Here is a 23,553-nt window from a genome sequence, read left to right as displayed (position 1 = left end):
TTGCCGCGCTTGCACATCTCGAGGGAATAAAGTAACATTCGTGTTTATTTCTCGGCTATCGAGTCATCGTATCGTTTTGGAAAGTAAGATCGTTATTTTTAATGAAATTCGCGAAATTTTTCTAACGATGAATACCAAAAAGATTGTAAAAAAAATTACGCGCGTGAAATTCAACAAATGCAATAAAATTTCATTCAAGTACAAAAGTACAAAAAACGACAAATATTCGTGGAGAAAAAAGATGGAAATTTCAAAGCAAACGTTCAATCGAAAAATTTACTCGACGATTTCATCGATTTTTACCCATTTTTTTCATTCTTTGACTCATTTCACTTTTGATTCTCTGCGTGTGAAAATTCTGTTCCACACCAATGATTAAATAACTCATACACAGAAAACTCATACAAAGAAAAAAAAAGGAAAAAATAGCAGAAAGGATTCTCCAAAAATTTCAATTACTACTAAAATTTCCCAAAGAAGAATACAATCGAGAAAGTACCAATCTAACCTATCACGAAATATCTCCAAAAAAACAACTGATATTCCTTTGAAATTTCCCAAAAAGAAAAGTAAAAATATAGAAAGCATATAAATTATATGTTTGAAACTTACTTTGAAATATCGCTATTAAATTGCATTATTAGATAATAATATGCGCAAAATTGAAAATACTTTAAAAAAGATAGGAGAAGGGTATAAGTTTCAGTAGAATAGTATAAGTATCTGTAGAACAACGGGTGTGTGTTCCTGCGAAATTTCGCAAAGAAGAACATACATTCAGGAAGCATGTAAGCAGCGGGTCGCCGAAGGTATCCGGCGTAAAATGCGAATCCTTGAGCCGCGGTCGTTTGCATAATTAGCAGAGATTTTGTCCAGGTCGTAATGAAGTTCGCATTACACTCGGTGAATCTGGAGGGACATGTCGCAGTGTACCTCGCTAAATTATTTCGCCAACCGGGGCCCAGGTTCGGTGATACCGAGAATCCGTTCCTATCCACCGCTAAAAACATCCCTCCAGTAATTTATTTAGACCCAGACGTGTAACGGGTCTTTGCTCTTTCCATTTTATATTCCGGCACACGTGTAACGTCGCTTCGTTAATACAGTCTATCGTCGGAGGAACTGGTGAATGTTATCCTTTTCAATGAAAATATTCGCGCGGATATTCGACTGAATGCCGAGAGAGCCACTCGTCCAACGATATATATATATAGGCTCATCGAATGAAAAAGCTTGACGCAAGATGCGCTACTAAAAGCCAGTACTAGTAAATTAGTTATCGAACTGACGGTGTTTTTATTTTTATCCATTTATTATTTTTAAATCGATCATCGATTCCCTTTCTTTTTTTCTTCCTCTTATTTTCCGTTAATATTCGTTCATTTCATTTTATTGTTGATATATTTTCGTATCTAACGATATATTTCGATTTCGTCTAAGGGGTGCAGAATTTTGCTATTTAAATGTATGATGTATTGGATTGTACATTAGAGATTTAAAGTTATATATCGATTGTAGACAGTAAGATAAGATTTTGATATCGGAAGATTTGTTCAAATTTTTCTCATCAGAGATTCTCTCTATCGAAATTGGTGATGCTCTTACGAAAATTCATTTTACACAAAAACTCCTATCTCTCAAGGAAGAGGTTTAGGTTCAACGGTGCTTCGATTTCACGCTTCAGGGAAACACACCACCGCTCGTTCCTATTTGTCGCGGCTCTTATCGTTTTTATGTATGAGCAAATATTGGAAGGGTCGATGTAACGCTGCTAAATATATCGACTGGGCTAATGGAATTGCTTCAACCGGATTAATTCCTAAATTCCGGCAGGATAATACGTGGCAGGTTGAAAAGGAAAATCGTAATCTGAACACGTCGCTTTTATTAAACTTCTTCGGTTCCATTTTGTTCTCAATTTTTTCCCTTACGTAAGTCTTTTTATTATAAATCAAAAAAATCTATCGATATCGGAGTAATCCGATAATCCAAATATCATCGTTCGACTACTTCTTCAATATAACCCATAAATATAATCTTCGATCCAATAAAATTCTTTATATACATAATCTTTCTATTCTTAATCAATCTTCTTATCATAAATCAAAAAATCCATCCAAGAATATATAATCCAGTAAAAATCACCCTCTCGACTTAATATCCCGATAATCTATCTGGAAATTTTCACGGAAATTCTTCGAGCCAACAGGTTTCGATCGAACGAAAGAGAAGGAAAAAAAGGGAAGAGAGGGGAAGATTGAGACTAATACGAATAATTTAAGAACAATTGGCCGGCAAGATGCGCTTTATTCCGCGACACTTGGCGCCCCTGCTAACTCGAGATGTAAATTCAACGACCTTTAAGGACGTTCTTGCGCGGCTATTACAATATATCTCCTCGACCGTATTCCAGCATTCCATCCGTGGTTCCTCCATCCGGGAAAACGTAATACGCCTCGTGCAACCTGTGACCCCCCACGCTCCATACTTTCTTAATTTCAATTTTAGTGGAAAAGGCGAATCATCCCCCCGAATTTTGAATTCTCGGCTGCTTCTCCATTCCTCGCGTTTCCTAAGATTTAAATGGTGGATTTTTCAGTGGACACCCGAGAGATGCCTATCCTCAACCAGGCCTTTTAACGCCAACGATTTTTCAAGCCGCTCAAAGTGGCTGGAAGGAGGAGAGTACACGGCGGCCAAAGAGTTACGCGAAGGCGTTTCACGGGTCGGCTATCTTTTAAATTGTGATACGACGAGTTTCGAGCCGAGGAACACTTCCCTTCAGAACCAGGCAAAGCGAGAGAGGGATCGTTAAGTGAGGTATCTCTCCAGTTAATATCCACGTCCAGAAGTTTTAACGAAAATTTTTCTTCGACGTTACAAGCCTCGTTTTCTCTTTGTACGAATCTTCGACTGTGCTGGACACCAACGTTTTAAACGTATGGCGTTGAATATTATGAAATTAACCTTTGGAGAATTGTCTTGTGGACGTTAGAATACTCCGGGGAATTCCAACCGGGCTGTTATATGAAAAGTCCTAAGTTGGAAGGCGCATATGGAAAGGTTTCGCCAAGACAGCGGAAATTTTGAATAAGGATGGAAAGAATTGTAAAGGACGTGTGAAACTGGGGATTGGCAGGGGTTGGAGACGGTCGTAAATCAACGATTCGACGCGTATTGTAATTATGCAGAGGTGAAAGATTTAATGCTCCATGTGCTTCGAGTTGGATCTATTTTTTGAAATTGTCTGTATTGTTTTTAACAATTTTTAATTTGCGTTTCCAGGTTTAATAAGATGTGATGTTGCATGGAATGAAATTGCAAAGAAGGAAAATTTATAAAGGAAGGAAATTTATGATTTCTTCTTCTTCCTCCTCTTCTTTCTCTTATGTTTTAAAAGAAATACACGCAAAAATTATCCATATTTTCAACTATTATAAAGTTAAAAGTTTAGTTGGACATCCACCTTTTTCTTTCTTTCCTTCTTTCTCTCTCTTTTTTTTTTTTTACTTTAGAAACTTTACTTCCATTCTTTATACAACTTCTTAATTCGAACCCAACAGATATTTCCGCCATTGTAGAAACTTGTTCAACAATTTTCCAGATATGCGCCAGTACTTTCAGTCAGAAAGAAAGAAAGACAGTAATGCACGAATGTATAATGTAATAGAATATAATTGATTCGTATTTCAAGTCTCCATCGCACTGTTAATGAAGATTAATCGTTGAAATGAACGAACACGATTTTTTAATTTCGATAGTCGCATACTTCGATAGTTCACCCTGTTGCAATAAATCTGATTAATCGAAGGAATGTATACACATCGTGGAAATAATCGAACAAATGAGAATAGCTCGAATATCGAATATATTTAATGCAGAAAAATATTGTCGAAAATATTTAAAAGCGACAATTAAATGTCCCTTTCCCGTATTAAAATCCATGATAAAATAAAAACGATGTACGTTACACATATAAATTTGTAATTTATGCTTGGGATAATTGATCAAGTTTCCCTTTATTAAAATCAACTTGATTTAGATTGTCGTGAATCGTGGAAACGTGGAAGAGAAATTTAATAAACGGCGCCGGGCTCAAAAGTTTCGTTATATTAGAAAAACGCGATTGTCAAGAAGAAAAAGCAGCAACAAGGATGGAGAGGATGGCTTCCTCGGTTTCCTTGAGAAAAAATTACAAGGCCGTGACACTGGGGAGGCGAAGTAGTAAGATAAAGGGCAATAAAAAAAAGCGCGAATAATGGAAAACACGAGTCGAGATATTGAGGAAGTGGAGAAATTGTATCGGAAGAAGTAAGAAGTTGAGGGAAAATCGTAGAGAAGTTCAGATAATTCATGACGAGACGTAAGAGACTGGAGGAATATTGGGGGAACGAAACGAGCCACGTTCCAAGATAAATAGAAGAAAGTTGAGAAAAAGGAGACAAAATGGTATGGTTGATGAAATTAGAACGAATAGTTCGATATAAGAGATACTTGTGAACTTGTAGAAAGATAAATCTGTATCAATGACAAGAGAGAAAAAGGTTTTCCTGGTCATAAAAACATCCTAAATATTCCTAAGCATTTATCGTTGTATCGTGTGTCTTTTTAAAATTTTATCTATTATCTGAAACAATTTTAATTGATTTGCTTCTTGATAATATTTCCTAACATTTATATCAAAATGTTGTCACGACATAAATATGTTTAGAATTTAACTAATTGTAAGATTTATATTCAAGATACAATGCTAGAATTTAACAAAAGAGAAAAACTCGTCATTGCATCTTTTCAAAAGAATTTAATTCTATAATTATAGCAGATGGCTAAGGAAGAGAAGCTTGAATAAAAATTTTCTTCATTCCTCAAACATCAAAATACTGTTATTACTGTATTTATTTTTATTTTTATACATATTTTATTATTACTCGCTTTATTTTATTTTGTGTCTTTCAGTATATTCTGCATAGTTTTGCACAGTATTCAAATTTTGCACAAATCCACAATCTACTTACAACCATTTCTACATGACAGAAATAAAATAAAATAAAAAAAAAAAAAGAAGAGAAAAAGACATTATTTAATTTCATTGATCGAATTTAGACATCTTCGTCGCATTATCGCTTAAATTGCAATCAAGTAGGATTCATGGATTCACGTTGGCAAACCCTGTCATTAACGGATTATTATAACCATTTCAGTTACAACTGACACGCAATCGATCAGGAGACAACAATTGAGAATCGACGATTGATAATGAGCCCGGGGCCACGCGATGCGCACACGCCTCATTCCCAAAGTTATCCACGTATTACATCCAGCCCGTCTCATCAATCGTAACCAATAAATGCGACAACCGATCAGTGCATTCGGATAATTTCACGTCCATTAACCGGGCCAGCGAATCGGCCAGGTCGAAACTCACTTCGAAATGCGTTGTTTTGCGACGTAAACACTATCCATCTGCAATCGCGCTAATTTATGCAATTATCCTTTGAGCATCCGTTGATATTCTTGTCGTTAAGGTACGCTGAACACGCTGCTGTCCGTTTGTTCGTAACGAGGCCGATATATGCGCAAAAGGAATTTGTAATTAATTGCGTTTCGACGATACGCGGTAGATTTTGGACGCGTAAATGGTGATAAGCAACGTTCATTGAGAATTATTTTCGTCGTGTGTACACTTGATTAAATGTTATTGCGTACGATTTATGGAACGAAGAAATATATGGTATGATAATAAGAAATTTTTCCAATAGAGTATTCTTAGGATTTACATGAGAAATTTTCAAAGAAAATTCCTATGAAACGACACTTTGAATTTTATGTAATTAATCAAAATAATAACTTAAAAAAGTGTGTAATAAGAACGAAAATCCAAAAAGAGTTGAGGTGTTTCTACGAGAAATTAGTACGAAAAAAAATTATTCGATCGCGTCGAATAATGTTGTACGATTTCGATATTTTAAACATTTCCATCTGAATAATTTTACGCCAAATATGAAATTATTAAACAGTTCGATCGGACAGGCAAAATGAAACGTATCGGTCGAACGGCACAGTACGCACCGGTTTATGTGATTACCGTTTTGATAAGGATGAATATGATTTATCAGCACGATGCAGCATCCAATTTTAGTCACAAATTCACGCGAAAACAGATATCAGGGAAACGCCCTACTTGTGTTCAGGAGGCCTGTTTATTCATATAATTTAATGTAGCCATCATTTCGTTAATCCACGCAATTAATGCGAATATAGGTTACGTTCCATTAATCGTTTACCTGTACAATCCGTAAATATTAGAAAAAATTGGGAATATCGAACCTGAAAATATAGGAAATAGATATACGATAAAGAAGATTCAACAACGATCAAATAAGATAATTTTACATGTAGAACGAAATTTCATGCAAATTGATCCGATCAGGAAAACGATAAAGATTTACAACTACTAATCGTAGAAGTTTGAACAATGACACGAAAAGGATGAATCTGAAATATAAAATTTTATTCGATTATTTATTAGTTTTAGACGAGGTATTAACGAAAAATTTTGTACGTTGAATTTTATCTATCTGCAAGTCGTCGTCGAGTATCTAATAGTCGACTGTGGAGCGTTCCACTTTAAAACTTTAAATTGCTTCCATGAAAAATTGCAAATATTTGCCGTTTTCAAATTCTAACCTAATCCAATACCCACGGAATCGCTTCTATTCGAAAAGTGCTTAAAATAACACATTTGCCACATCTGCACGCCAGATGCTTTTACCTGCAAATTGGCCTTCTCCTATTTCCACTCATATGGAATACAATACTTTGGTAATTTGATCATTCGATTCACGTTTAATCTCTCGATCAGAAATTTTTCCATTTAGATTATAAATAAAACAGCCCTACAAAAAAACATCATATTCATATAACATCCGGACAAAAGACAAAACTCAACTATAATACTTTTCGATACCAAACCAAGCTGTTTCGCATGAAACTATGCATGAAACAAAATAAACAAATTACCCAATTTTACGCAACCGACACTTCCTATCGTAGAGAAGAAGAATCCATTTTCATATTCCAGAGATACGATCTATAACTCGTTCAATTTTTCGAGAAGCCATTTCGAAAATATAATAATAAATATAGAAAAGCTCGGCTAGGATTTGGTTGAACTGTTGCCCGGAGACGGAAACAAAGAGGCAACGTTTGCCGAGACGCGAAGAAAATCCTGGAGGGCTTGCGGCGTTAGATTCAAATATCAACTATATCCGATTATTCTCTCTTTTCTCTCTCTCTCTCTCTCTCTCTCTCTGTTTCGATTGGAGGCGCACAAGGGGAGGGGGAGAGAGGGAATTTACACGCGAGCAGTTACGAAGATTGGTCGACCCTTCGAATCCCAACGAAAAGGCGGCCGAGGCGAGTACAATAGGTAAATGCACTTCGCTAAACCCGTGCCAAGCAACGCGACTCGGTGAAACAGGGGATGGAAATGGAAAAGCTTGGAAACGAGCTACTCTTTCCACCGTTTCGCCAACTTTTCTTCTCACCCCCCTCCTCCTTCGACCGAAAAAGAAGGCGCAAGGCAAACGACCACTTCGACAGGGGAGAAGTTCGTAACACGTCCCTCTTCTCGCGCTTCCTTTCTCCTCCCCCTCCCCCCTTTCTTTCTCATCCAACTGGTGAGAGAATCGAGAGAATCGAGATCGATTATGGATGGCAAGTGCAGCCAGGATTGTTACGTACGAAAGAAAATGGGGATTATAGCGTAGGATGCTTGGTTGTGTTGAGAAACACAAGAAGAGTTATGTATCCATGCACGCAAGATTTGTGGTTTGATATTTGTGAAGCGTGTGTTCAAATAATCGAAATTTTGTATGAGAGAATAATTTGTACGGACACGCTTGCATATGTGTATATCTTCACGGATCTGTATCTATTGTCCATGGATTCTTGTATATGCGGATATATTGTTGGTTAATTATAAATTTGGATAAATGTGTCAGAAATATCTGATTCGTTTCGACATTGCTGTATTTTCATTTAATCGAATAATATGTGGCGAATTAAATCTCTTTGTGAATTAAAGTAACTCAAATATAATCGAAATATAATAACAATTTATTAATTTCCAACGTCCTTCAAATATTTTACATGCGTTATTATATTATATTGGACTGAATAAAAATCGTTTCCTTTGATCTTCTTCAAAAATTATATTCTTTCAAAATTGTCTCATTATTCCTCAGACACGTATAAAATTATCCGTACGTCCGTGCACTCTCTGGAGTGAAAATTATGAAACTTTTCACTGCGAAGATCAATGATTTCCTATATATTTCTCTTAACAAACAGATAAATACATCGACCTATTCCCGAGAAATATTAAGAATCCTTCGAGAAGCATTTTATTCGTGGACGAAGATTATCAATTATGAAATTATTCGAACGAATCGTCTCAAATCGGCTTATTACTTCCAAGAATTCCATCGTATTTTAGAGATTGCGACATTAAACGAACTAATTTAATGGAAACCAATGGCAGCGACCGCAGGCGGTCGAAAATAAAACCGCCGATAAAAATATTTGTGAAACGGAAGGGGGGATCGATACTGTCGCCGAGGCGTGTTGCAAAAATATTGGAAGAAAAAACCATATCGAGATTCTTGTTTGATATTTTACACCACTGGGGAAAACTGGATTTGTCATGCGATAATACACTGTTTACTGTGCAAGCAATTGATCCGTTCGAAGAGACAAATCCGTTTTCGAGAAAAACGTAAAATTCTCTCCGCCCATTGATTTTTTCCTACGCATTGTGTGTATTGTTTCTTCACAAACCGTGTTATAGAGCGCGTGCTTTCGCGATGAATGAATGACCTCATTTTTAATAATTAAACAAACACGGCGAGATATACACCGTTATGAAGCGAACGCATAACGCGACCACGAGAAATAATTTTATGATGCACCTACTGCGAAATTCTGTCGCGATAAAATTTCCCTTTGAAACGTTTCTCCGGGAACTATGATGTACGAGCGTGCATCACAGCTACATAAGTTATATGATATAATGATAAAACGAGAGAGAAGATCGATATTCTCATCTTTTTGCAAGAGGAGAAAGAAAATATTGTAGGATCATATACGAATTAATATATCTGACGTGTGCATCGACCGTTTCTTTCTTAAACGGGGAAACGATATCGTCTAGCTTTCTCTTTTTCCGCGATGATCAAAACACATTCATCTCGTACAATGAGTTCATAGAGCAAGCGATTTATACCCCACCAACGGAACAAAGAATTCGTATCCCATCTTCTCCATCCGTATCCGCGTAATTTATCTACTGTAAAATATCAACCCCGGGTATTACGACGAGATGAGATCGTAAGACGAGACCGTTGGAGTACTTTAGTCGATTGCAAACATTGAAACCAATGAGACCAGTTTCCAGCAAAGGCCTATCTCTCTCGACGACGAAAAAACCATTCCATTCTTCATTTCTTCCCCTACTCTCTCTCTCTCTCTCTCTCTCTCTCTCTCTCTCTCTCTCTATGTATCAACCTTCCTCTTTCACATATTCCTTTTCTCTTTTCCTTTTCACCTTTCTCGCGAGGATTCGTAATCATCCACCGTCACCGACTACGATTTATGGAGACGGCGGCAACGATTTTCGAACTTCCGAATTGCTCGCCTATGCCCAATCACGACTCACGCCAATTATAATAAGAATTTACGAGCGATCCGAATGACCGGCCATCGACAAAGTGCCATGGAGAGAGAGAGAGAGTTCCTCCACTTGGTCGGATTCCTCGTCTCACGAATTCCGCCCTTTTTTCGCGAAATGCCCGATAGATTTACGAGGGTAATTACGCGCTTCCTTCGCTATTCGTCGCTTTTCTGCAAACTCTCCCCCAACCGTTTCTCCCCTCTTATTTTCATTATTCTTACTCTCGTTCCCATTTCGCAGCCCCCCAACGTCTTCTCGAGAAGTTTGCCCGAGTTTTCCGCCTCGCCCTTATCCAACAAGCGTTCGATTCGTTACTTTTCGGGTAGCGCGCTCGATATTCCTCGAAAGCAACCTCGATCGATCGGTATCGCGGAAAATGAACGCCAAGTTTCGGTTTCGGTTGCTTCTGTTTCTCGTGAATGGAGCCGTTCATCTTGCGCAACGGTGGATAGAGTTGCTTGATGCTTCGAACGCGATATATTTTCCACGGGATGGAATTGAGATGCGGAGCTCAACTATTTTTTCGATATATTTCGATTATTATTAGTACGTGGAAGGTATGTTTCTAAAGTGAGTTTAAAAGAAAATTGTAGAAGATATAAATGGCTTTTTTAGTTAAAGTATTTGCTATCAAAATCTATTGTTTGATTGATTTCGATTGATTTTTTAAATTTTTTCGCATTTATATCGACAGTTTCATTCTTTGTCACCTATTCATTTTACCATCTACTATCATTTTACTACTAATTACTAATCTCTATGATTTTTACAGATAATCACATTCAATATTTTAACACTTACGTTAATATTTCATATCCTTTTTCTAAAATTTCAAATTTCCCATCAAATTTATCATTGTTACATAAATTTAAATTATTATTATCAGCAGGCTATTAAAATCGTAGAGTATACTAAGAATTTTAGATAGATATATATTATAACATAAGCGTTAAATAAATTTAAAAATAAACGTCATCGATTAAAATTCTACAAGTGGAAGAAGATTTATGATTCATTCACTATCTGAACAATATTTCCTATACGAGATATCCTATTCATTTGCATAATCGTTTTCAGAAATCTTCGTCCATTATTCATCGATCAGAGGGAACTGTTTAACCTGTTTCGATGAAATAAAATCAGCTTAATTATAAGTTGATATAGTAACCACCGACTTCCACTTCCGTCTACCTTTCAACGATATGATGATAAATCTCATCCGAGTATTGCCACGAGGAGAATTCTTCGCCTTTCATTTTGCATTTACTGTAACGTGATTCGTCTATAATCTCTTGTCTATAACACGTGTTACATGGCGTTTATCTAAGCGATATGCGTCAGCATCGTATTAAGCAAACACGTGAGGGAATAACGTATGAGGTGAGTAACCAAGAGTGTGGATATAACGTAACATTACATTAAGAATATGTTGAATATTAAATTAGCAATAACCAGTTTAAGGGATATATGATAGAAAATAATTTATATTTTCGATTGTATCGCTAAATTTCATCGTTATTGTGCAACTATCACGTTCATTTATAATTGCAATCATATAAAGCTAAATAGTTTCTACGGATTTTATTTGTTAAATACGCAATCAGTTCGGATGTATCTAACCACGGATGTTTCTAAATATTCCATGCTCTCGAGAATTAGTCGAACACTCGTTACATAGATCCTTCAGTTAACAAACTATTTTTCAGGGTATGTATTAACGATTGAAGTTGTAAAATAAAAGAAAAATAGAATTAAAGCTAAGAAGAAATAAAATTCCCGAGAAGAGCGATACAATCGATTTGAATTATTTCACTAATGTCGAACAAATCCTTCTTTCCAAGTAAAATTCGTTATAAGGAACTCTTTTGCAAACTGTCGCGTCCAACTACAGTGAAACAAATGCAAAAGGTTTTACGCAATAAACTGTAATCTATAAAAGGTGCAATCGTGTTTTAATTAGCAGAACTATCGCAAAAACACGTTGTCCTTTTTATGAATGCCTTCAGGCTTGACTCGAAACGAATACCGGTTCTTCGAAGAAACTTCTATCACGTTTTATAAGATCTTCAACATTCGTTTGCATGATTACGAAATGGAAATTTTCGAAGATTTATCAAACGGAACTCTATTGCTGTATTAGCTATATTATATAATTTGAATTTCAAAAGATTTCAAAGATGGAAATTTTCGAAAATTTATTGAATGAAAACTATATTGCAAAACTTGGATGAAATAATATTATATATATATACGGAAAGCGAGCTAATTTAGGCTAGAAGCTGATTCAAGGTTTGCAGCTTTGAAACAAGACACAACTAACCAAGTCTAATATGCGAGAAAATGCTGGTATTACAGATATGGTGCCAGCATTGCAACTTTAACTTCATTAAGCAATTATGCTAATTATCGTAGACAGCTTAGATTTCTGAGGGAGAATTAAACGCAGACGTTTTCTAAAAACATATTATTTCCATGACGAGGTAATTATTAGTTCCGAAATTTAAATTTTTAAAAATGGTTTTAAAAAATTTCAATTAAAAATTAAAAAAAAAAAGAGAGAGATAAAATTTCTGAATTTTATAAAATATTTTATATATTATTCATATATAATAACTCTACTTTTGTATCGCGAATAATGGAAATTAATTTAATACAATTCATTATATAACGTACAAATATCAATTTTATAATACGAGAACAGATTATATATAATCCTATTAAAATATTATTCGTGGCGCAATACGGAATTATTCTAGATTGGTTTAAGCGTTTAAATCACCTATTAGAGTACTGATTTTCTAACTAAAGCATATTGCAACCTTAACAATTCACGTAAACGTTGATCTTAGCGAATAAAAATTTATGAATGTACTATGCTTATATCATTATTGTACGACTTCATCTATTAATAACCTATAAAAGATATATCTAGATAAATTATTCATCGAAATGATATTTGTGATACTATTCTAAATAAAAATCATGGAAATCTATCAACAAGAATTTTAATTGACATCTAATTAACTTAATTTTTCATTCAATACTTTGTTTATTTTCCATGAATTATTATAATATTATGAAAAAAAGATAGCACACTATGATATCATTCATACTATTCCAATCAGTATATTAAAAAAGCATAAAATTTAGAAACGCATTTAGATTGTCAAACCGAAAATGGGACTTGAAATATTGAGACATCGTTTCATGATATGAATAAGAAAGCATAAATTTGGAAACTTTTTTACGATCCCATTTTAAGATACTTGTAAAAACTTCGATTTGATTAAAATTCGTGCCATTTCGTAATACTTTTTTCGTTTGTATTAAAAAATGGATTGAAATGGAGAGAAAAAAGATAAATATAGCTAATAAAAAAGAAATTATTTAAAAAATAATACGAAATATATTAGAATATATATCGAACATTATTAAAATAAAAATATATTTATTAAATTATTATATATATTAATAATTATTTCTAATTCTAATAAGAAAAAAAAGTAAGTTCTTGGTAGCAATATAATATATATAATAATATATAGATTTAAAATAGATATTTCTATATCTAATTTTCAAATTACATGACATGATGGAATAACTAAAGAAATAGTTCACTTTATTAAACCAATTCTCTCCTTTCTTCCCTAACTTCATATTCAAACGCACATCAATCATCATTCTATTGCATGCTAATCACTGCAAACGTGACATTAGCTAATTTCTAACACGATAAGAATGAATTCAAAGTTCTCATTGTATTGTACGTTATTGTACAATTAACCATCGATCAACAGAATTTAGCTTTCAACGATAAAGCCACGAATAATGTACGTATATATATATCGCATTGTTCTACATATACAAAAGAACATAAATCAACTTACCGAAATAGTCCGCCTGTACCACCAGTTGGCCCAGAACGAGCAGGAAAACAATCGTCAGCATGGTGACATGAATCACTCGTCCTTAAGACAGCACCAATTATCGTCTTGACATCTGGCACACACAATACACACAAGGTTTAAGTCGACGCGACACAAACATCAACACATCATACTCCCTTGTTCATCGAAGAGCGTAGATTAAACGTGAAACACTTTCGAAAAAAGGAAAAACACAGGTGTGGCATGTGAACACGAGGACGTTATGCTTCAGAGGACAATCACGAATTCCACGAAGTCAAATCGACGCCATTGAACCGGTCCGTTTCTCCGTGTTGCGCATATTAAACTAAATTTGAAACGTTTTCGGCACATTGACCGTTTAACGTACTAATATCGATTAGTATCGATCGAACGCGAAAACACATCAGGCGTTGTATGTACAGGCAATTATTCTCATCGATTATTCGAGATATCGAAATTACAGCCAATCAACGCAGTTATACGCAATGCACAAATATCGATGTCTGACAGATTATAATATCGCGGCTTTGTAAATGCGTCGTTCACATAACCTCCCAACACTGATCACGTGGTCTCGCGAACAGAACGTTTCACTGGTATGCATTCACCGGAGAAATGCTATCCATCATCACTCAAATGCATGCTGTCAATTGTGCGTAGTAACAAAGATAGATCACGTAATTGAAGAAGGTTTTCCTTTTCGTTGTGCACGATCATCGACGACAATCGAATCGAGGCGAGTTCACGGAAAAAAGTACGCGAAAAAGAGATAGAACTTTCGTTATGACACTGCACTAAAATGGTCGATAATATCGAACGTCACTTTTTTATTGGTAATCACTAACGAACTTTCTCAACGATGATATTGTGTTTCGATGATTAGCGCGTGAAATATAACGTTATTTCGTGCAAAGATTTAATGAGAAAAAACGTATAACACCCCGTGTATTCGGTTCGACGTTCGGCGCGCGACTGACGACTGGGACGATTTCAAACTGGGCGAGCGTGACGTCAGAGTCGTACGCATCCGCGCGAGATCCGCCAGCCAATCAGAGAGCATCTGCCTCTTCGATGATCTGTGTTTGTCTCAGAAACTGTGTTCTTTGACGGTGATCGTGACCTCGTAAATCTTGACCACTGAGACGACGATTGGTAAGAGTTATTGCATTTGAATTAATATTTAACCCTTTCATTAGTTTTGTGTGTCGTGTAATATATTCGTGTGAAATATGAGAAGATATGTATAGATATTCGTGCATGGAATGTTATAAGTGAATAGCAATGTTTCAATTGAGGTTAAACAATAGCAATGTGAGTACAATTTTTACATCATATTTTTTCTATTTTATATTCTATTTTATATTTTAAATAATGTATTTCAATATTTTTATTAATATTTTACAACTTTTTTTAAAATTTCAATTATATTTCTGTCAGAAATATAAAAAAATCTATTTATATAACCTGTATCCATTTACAAATCAGAAAATTTGTTTGGTAGAATTAAAGAATAAAATATAAAAAGAGATTTGGTAGAATTTCCATTTATATTTTTCAATGAAATTATATTTTTACATATAAATAAAAGATTTATAGTTATAGTCACCATTTCAAGTGCTATTTTTTGATAAATATTTGAACGATTCTTTTTCATTTCAATATATACTTTTCATATGAGCTCATATACTCATATCAGTACATGAATATTATTATTCATAAATCAAAATAGATTAGTTTACACATAATATATCATAAATTTAATCTTGGTTTGAATCCAAATTATCTAATTGAAATTCATATTAAACAAATGTTCAATAATTCATTATAGAAAGGTTACGGAGTAACATTTTTCTTTAATATAACTTTCTTCATATAAATTTTTATATTAATATAAATCTTTTTTTGCATATATATCTTTGAATTTACATATTTATCTTTGAATATATGTTTTTGATTGAGTTTTTTTATACTATTATTTTATACTATTTATTTATCTTTTAATATTAAGATACTAAATATAGTAATAATGTCATTATAAATGATAAATCTATTAATATACATAGAGTGTACGTGGTCATAGGAAATTTTTTTTCTTTCATATCAAAGTTTTATTTATTACTGTTTCATCAAAGAAGAAGTTGTTTGTTCTATCTTAATGACTACGTGAAATTTCATAACGCTACAAGAAGATAGATGGTCGCATAAATTGTTACGTGTATCGTGATCTATGACGATGCACCATCTGTCACTTAGAAATTATAATTTACATAATACAGTCTTCAACAGATGGTATTTTTTGTTATGAATTTTTCGCGAAATTCAAGATGAAATATCATAAATGGCAACAATATTTGCTTGATTACGTCCACTTATTCTTCGAAACAATTTCTAATTAAACATTTAAGAAAAGAATCTCCAAATATTTGATATTTAAAATTGAAATTTGAAAACGATAAAATTTCTATAAATAAAGATGTTTCATAATTATAATTATAAAGTAAGAAAAACTAGTTTAAGTAGAGCAAAAACGTTCTTTTTTCGAACGACAACTATTAATACTATCCTCTTGAAATAGAATTTCCGGGAACGAATATCACGAGCCGCTAAAACGTAGTAACGTTTTCAAGAATCAGAAAGTTCGCTCAAATCTTTAAACACCGCTAGTTTCAACGATTCACATTCTTGCTGTAATTGTCGTAACAGGTAAGATGTCGGTAATAGTCATGAATGTAATAGAACTATGTTTCCAGTCTGATTATTACCTTTCTTCTTGTCTTAAAGAAATAAAAAATTTTCGATAATTTCTTTAATTTAGTTCAATAAAATTATTAATTCCTTCTTTAATTGTGTAAATTTTTTCAATTTATTTCACATTTTATTTATTTAATTCTACGAAGATAATTTACAATTGTTAAAATATATTATGCTACAGATTAAAAAATGTGTAAAGTAACAAAGAAATTAAAATGGATACTCTGCGGTTGTTTTATTTCGTTGATTGTTTTGGTTTGCTTGCTCGTCGCTATTCTCTTCTTATTTTAACTTAATGGTGAAATGTTTGCAAGCATTAACTTCAAAACCATTGAAAATTGTATTACATAAGACTTATAAAAATTAGATTAAAAGATGTAAAGTAACAATTACTGACCAAAGAAAAATAAAACGGAATTAAAATGATGTTCTATTTACTATTCTGTTTTGTATCATGAGATTTCTATAAACTTCTGAACCTTACACGGTATATAAGTACATGATTGTAACTCCTTACGAGGTTTAATCTCGTAAAGTTTAACACCACTACAAGACATGGTATTTGCATAGACATGATTGCACAGAATACGTTAGCAGGATGAAAAAACTCATAAAATTTTCGGTCATAGCGACGGTATAATAGATCAATAAACCTTTAAACTAGTTTATCGATTTTCAAATTGGTGACATCGATGAAATTGGATTGGAAATGTTCACATAATGGAATTTCCAAATCCTTTCCGTTTGTCTTGTAAACAAATTTGTTTTTTAAATTGTCCCTCTTTCTTTTCTCTATTTCCAATCAAAATATCAAATCAAACTATTGCTATTTTTCCATTCATATTACTTTCTTCTTCTAAATGATGATTAGTTTTCATACTTCAGTAATGTTTTTATGAAACAGAAATGGTAAAGAGAAATGGTAAAAGACCAATCTTATTCAAATTCAATTCAAACACAATTTAAATTTTGATTTTAATTTATTATTAATAAATTCAATATAACTTATTACAATATCATTTTGTACGATTAAAATATTACCAATTACTATTGTTAGTGTTGATTGAAAATTAAAATGATTAAAACAATACTGAATTGTTAAAAATGGAATGCAAAATTTATTAATTGTTGTTGTATCATCATTTCTCCAGTTTAATACGGTAATATTTTATATTTTCCCTTCTTAAAAAATGGTAATTGGGTGAAAGAACGATTCGATCATGACATAACACAAGCTTCCATGTCGCCAATTTCGACGAAACCTCCCGAGCTAAAGTAATTTCCTCATAAGTGGAAAACACGAACTAAATGAGTATTGGAAAACGTGATCTACGCTGCAGTATTCATTTCCCTATACCCGGCCTGTGTTTACCGCAAATTGCATTTTGATCGTTTAACGCTTTTCTCCCGTATGTGACCGAGGTGAACGAGATTCCGAGTGTAATATACATGCGGATCACATCATGTCGAACAGAGCCGGTTGCGTCTGCGCGATAAACGGAAGTGGGTGTGGGTAGACTTTGGCTCGGGTCACGGTTTCGAAAGGGTGAAAAGCCAACGTCCTCGAATAAGACGGTTCTATCCTTGGAATCGTGTGATCCATTTCAAAATTCCATTTTCGCTCTTTTAATGAAAATAAAGCGACGAAGAAATCAGCAATAATCGCAGGAATCGATTATGGAGACAAGAAGATATTCTTGTCTCTGTAATTGAAGATTCAAATGGTTCATAAATTAATTATTCTTTAATTATTTGCTCGAACCAATATGAATTATGCATTGTGCTCAATTAGTCAATAAATTATATATCTTAATTTTTCGATAATCTAATATATTTGACTGTTTATCAAGATCCCTGGAATGAAATCGGGAAAATTGTAGTATGATAAAACAAGTTTTATAAATGTAAGTCTACGAATGGTTTTGGTTATCTATGATATATTTACGATGTTACCAAATATAGAATTCTGAACGCAATAAAATTAGAAGCAAATGCTTCATCTCCCCCAATAAGATATTATACCTTTAATAGCTATTTAAACGAGATTATCGCTGTACATAGATTATATTCATTAAGATGGGCTTATATCCTCGAAACTAGGAATGAAACTTAGAAATAATATTGTTGAGAGATATATGGAGGAATGTATCGAAGTTCTTTTGCGTTTAACTTTCTTTCCTGTGATTAATTACAATTTGATGTAGTTTAAATTACACGCATAGGATGCGTTAGCAAAAGTATTCAAAACTTTAAGATTTTAATTCAAATATAAGAGAAGGTAGATCTTAGATTATTATAAAAAAAAATTCAATAGTTTGGAAAAATATATTAGGATATTATGCAAAATAAATATATATTTCAGTTTATAAATTTTCTTTTCTAAAATCTCTCAATGTTTAAATAATAAACATCTTACGCTTTGATTTTTATTATAAAACTGTATAAGGTGGTGAAGTTTATGCAGATTTTCGATAAAAAAAGTAAGAAAGGGAAGTTCGAAAAGCGATACCTGTTGACTCTTTAAATGATACAGTGTTATCGAATTTTATACAGGAGCCGATGTTTTTTAGTTCACCTAAGTAGGAAGGCCATGTGCATCGATATTTAAGCACCCTCTGTAAGAACTGTCCAAAAATACACGAAGGGCCATCTGCTCGAGATATGGTAATTTTATTTATCCGATGAGCCAAAATTGTATTGCAGTACAGGAATGTATCGTGACATGCATAAATTATATTTTATTTATAGAAAAATCATGCATGAAAACAGGATTTGTTTTATTTCGATTGATGAGGATTTTGGAAAATGAAAATGTACAAAATATATAAAATCTTTTGGAAAACGTAATACTTTTTTGGTATGATTAAAATTGCGCACACTTCCTTGTCCCATTTTCTCAGTTTTTAATTACACTCTTTTATATTTGAGGATACAAAATGCGTCGTTAGAAATGTTAATATTTACATTTTCAGGCGTTTATAGCTTCCATAATAAAATTACTATTTGAGTTGCAGAAATGCTTCTAAAGCGTTGTATATATACTAGTTACTTATCCTACATCAAATTGCGCGACTGAGTAAAATATCCCTCGTTTTAGTTTGTTTTAACTTTCCTAATTTGTCATTTTGCTTTTTGACTCTATATCGGAGGATTAAAGTTACATATAACAAAAACAAATTATTCATCGTTATTAATTTACTTCTTACATTAATCCAGATATTAAATCAAAATAAACGAAGGATAAATTATATGAAGATTTTGACACTTCTTTCCGTCAAAATCTTTATCACTCAATCGAAGATTTAAAATAATATTTTCTTCGTTACATTTTTCAATTCGTATAGTAAATCTCTGTGCGCAGTTTACCGTATGTGGGTGGCATTCGAAACGAGAGCATATCTTCGGCTCGAGGTTCCCTTTGACTTTTCTCTATGCTTCTGTGTACTTACTTAAAATCTTCTCCCCTCAAGTCGAGGAATTTAACCGAGGAGATATAGATGTAAGCATGGGTTTATATGTGTAATACGTGGTATATCTTAGAACTAGCTGAAGTGCTAAACTTGAGAAACACGTTCTCTTTTACCAAACTGTACCAAACTAGCGGAAAAAGTTTTAAGTAAAACTTCTTTGCCTTTGTCGATGTTAATGTTTAAACTCTAGTTTCGTGAAATTTTGCAAGCGTCAAAGATAAGTTAGGTTTTTCAGAAAATTACACTTCAGATTCGACAGAGAAAGAGAGAGAGAGAGAGAGAGAAAATAAAACGATTCGAATAGGAAATTCAATATTCAGCTTTTTAATGCATTAATAAAGCGATCTGCATTCGACATACCCATCACACCGAATTAAATATGCACGCACTATTCACGGCTAAATATCGATTCAACAGAGAGACACTTTCCTAGACACCAGTGGACACCGCAAAAACGTCGAAAAACGAGATACAGATATTTCAAAGCCCTCGATTTTCAATGGAAAAGTTCGTTCACGTCAAAAATTTCTTCTCTCCACGTCGTCAATGATTTACGAAGAGCTTTCAGACATTCGTAACCGACGTATCTCGCTCTTTTTTTTTTCTTCTTTTTTTTTTTTTTTTTCCCCTCCTCCGACGCGCAAAAATTCCCATCGATCCGGAAAACGTCGATATAAAAAAATATTTCCAAACCGTGCGGATTAACCGCCAGATCGCAAGGATTAATAATAATGAAAATCGATCGTGATCGACAAATCGTTCGCATTCCATTAGCGCGATTAACGTTTCGCTGAAATTACCAGGTAAACAGACGCGTAGAACCGGGGATATCAATTAAATCGTGTCGTGGGATTGTTAATGGGGAGAGCGTGTGAAGTTCGGCATGTAAATCGCAGTAATTTTATACGTTCACTCGACACGGTGATACACACAGGCAATAATCGTAAATTTCATCACGTGTTTATCCTGCTTCCGGTTACTATTTATCGCGGCACGCGTAAAGCACGCTAAACAGATTACAAGCCGCAACTTTGTGGGCGCGGAATCATCCTGTGAAACGTTTTCGTATACGAGAAACTCGTCAAATTTTGATAACATCGAACGCGAGTTGTCAAAATCTGGTTCGTTCTATTTTTCATTTCTCTCTCTCTCTTCTTTCTCTCTCTCTCTCTCTGATCTTTTTTTTCACGCTTCTTCCATTTTTCCCCCTTTTCTCTCTTTCTCTCTGTTTCTTTTTTTTTTTTTTTTTTTTTTTGGAGCACCCGATCGTTGCGTATACCCGTCGATTACTCCGGAAATCTCCTCGTTTGTAGAACTGCCGTTCGTGCTCGCCATCTGGCTCAGCGTGTCAATTACAAAAAATAAACGAGACACGTAAATCATCGTTACCAGGGGCCAAGCTGCCCGATGCTGAAGTTGCAGCTCTCGCGGGGTTACGAAAAAATGTGCCCCCATCTATTTTGCGAGGCGTTGAATCGAACCGCGTCATTGGCTCCGCGATCATTTCACGTCGCCCAAACAATCTTTGGGCGAGGATTGAGACTCTAAAAAAACAGGTCTCGATGCTTCTGGAGGTTACGATCGTGGTGGAGGCGTGTAAATATATCAACGTGACTCTGTGTTCGGGGATACGTCGTCATTATTTTACAAATTGAAAATGTAGGATTATTGTCTTGTAGGAATCGTATATCGTAATTTAATAAAGTAAAATAAAGTTTCGATTATTCGAATTGTTCTTCATTGCGATTCATAAACGAAGAATCGTGGTAAGCGGTTGAATAAATTGAAGGAATTCGTATATTTCGTAGTACGTTTATTGTGTATAAATACATCATGTGAGCATCGTAATTTGTAGCTACGAAAATATGTTTACATTATGAATACTAGGAAATTCCTTTCGTTTGTTGTTACATATAATTCTATTCATCTGACAGAGAATGTTCGTTCGAAAGATTATTATATTTCACTAAAGTAAAGTGATAATAAGAAGAAAATAATACAATTCTAATATTATCATTTTTACGTTTATTACAAATTAACTCTTTTATTAACTTCTTATATACATACGACAGGTTTGAACAAATAAATTTCTCCTTGCGTTCAATCATCTCTCACCAAAAGAATCTCGTCAAAAGTAACCCCCCTTGCGAGATACACGCGAACAAATTACTCTCGCCTCGCACAAAAATATATATATATATATATTTCAAAAAACTGTTGACTCATATGTTTGGCGCCATACTCGTCCAGAAACGGCACCACTTCAAAGCGGTCCATCCAGGCGAGGAAACGATCCTCTAAGCAAGGGGAGGTGTGAGATGGTCGAAGAACGATTGACTTTTGAAAACAATCCCCGCGGAGAAATACCAACTGCCCGATCCAGCGTTTTCACGCTCGGTAAATTTGTGGCTGGGAATTTTTCATAAATTAGACAGGTGACGGTGCCGTTAAAGTCCCGGATAAATTTCTGGGAACGCCATAAATAAAGGGGAGGGAAGATTTCGCCCGTAGTTTCATCGCCTTGGTTAGTTTACGCCAAGTTGAGTCGGGAGGGAAAGAAGGGGATGGAGAGAAGGATAAGGCGAGCGGAGAGGGCGAAAAAACGCGAGGAAGAGCGCTGACAGGGAAGAAAGTTCGCGCTCTTAAAATCACATTTTTCGTTATTTTCGTTTTTTTTCTTTTTTCTTTTTTTTTTTTCGCCTCGAAAAACTTAGGCTGCGACTAATTATCGCGACTTGGTCTGCGCGAAAACACGATACGAGACGCAATTTTTATTTTATTTCACCGATAAATCTATAAAGGAGTTAATTACGTGTATTTTAATAGAAGGTTAAAGTTTAATACGAATATTTTATCGATCAAGGGTGAAATACGAAATTTAAGTAACATTTTATTTGTATATAGATAATTGTTGTACCAATATTGATCAGACGTGATACCATCAAGTGGATGACCGATCTTAAATCGTAATATTTTTGTGAACAAAAATTCGTACCATTCAACTCTACGATTTGCACAGAATTCTAGGATCAATAAGGGTTCAATAAGAATATTTCTATATTTAAAAACTCCAATTTTGATGAATCGAAGGATACAATCGAAGTTTTGCACGAACCAGACAATAATTCCTATCAGAGGAAGGGGAGAGGAGAAATGGGGGAAAAATTTATGAGATTCCTTATCTCTGAAAATTCGAGATTACGCGGAACATATTATGCGGTTTATTCGTACCAGTGGGGGAATGGAATCATTAATCTTCTCTCGTTGATATCACTTTTTAACTTGAACACGGTGCATCACGAATTGATCAATAAATGATATAGGGATAGATCGGGCAATCACGATTCCCACCTCACGGATGAAGTTAAGAAAACAATTTATTATTGATAACAGCGCGTTGAACGGGACAGAAAACAAGATAAATCGTTTCTACGTGAAGAGCACCGGGCTTGTTTCAAACTTTCCACTGATCGAGCAACGATCGACGATCGAGAGAATCCTCCCCAATGTTTCATCAATCAATCCGGATCGTTGCATAATTCCTCGAGTCCGCCACGTTTCTCGATGATGTAATTAGAACAGCGGAATATATTTTGAAAGTTCGCCTACAAATTTACCCTGGCCTCGCTCGAAAATCCATTCATCACGTTGTGTTCAGGGTCAGCGAGTCAACGATGGGTGGTTTCGGTTGAAT

General features: G+C 34.3%; 2 long non-coding RNA genes across 7 annotated transcripts in view; one reads left to right on the top strand and one right to left on the bottom strand.

Moving 5' to 3' along the window:
- Positions 1 to 14,615, bottom strand: part of LOC147656328 (uncharacterized) — a 116,202-nt gene extending 101,587 nt beyond the window's left edge. For both annotated transcript variants that reach the window (XR_015294619.1, XR_015294617.1), the window contains exon 1: positions 13,618 to 14,615. This is a non-coding gene — a long non-coding RNA (uncharacterized LOC147656328). The remainder of the gene's footprint in view (positions 1 to 13,617) is intronic.
- The window catches only part of LOC147656327 (uncharacterized), a 47,438-nt gene continuing 38,140 nt past the window's right edge, over positions 14,256 to 23,553 (top strand). For 2 of the 5 annotated variants that reach the window (XR_015294614.1, XR_015294612.1), the window contains exons 1-2: positions 14,256 to 14,949; positions 16,214 to 16,341. This is a non-coding gene — a long non-coding RNA (uncharacterized LOC147656327). The remainder of the gene's footprint in view (positions 14,950 to 16,213; positions 16,342 to 23,553) is intronic. The other 3 variants (XR_015294615.1, XR_015294613.1, XR_015294616.1) reach the window with 3 other exon arrangements.

Source organism: Apis florea, unplaced genomic scaffold (assembly GCF_048593485.1).
Source record: "Apis florea isolate Af1SG1 unplaced genomic scaffold, ASM4859348v1 contig_3796_pilon, whole genome shotgun sequence".
Taxonomy (NCBI): domain Eukaryota; kingdom Metazoa; phylum Arthropoda; class Insecta; order Hymenoptera; family Apidae; genus Apis; species Apis florea.
Note: the sequence above shows the minus strand (reverse complement) of the source record. Positions and strands in the feature narration are given on the sequence as shown.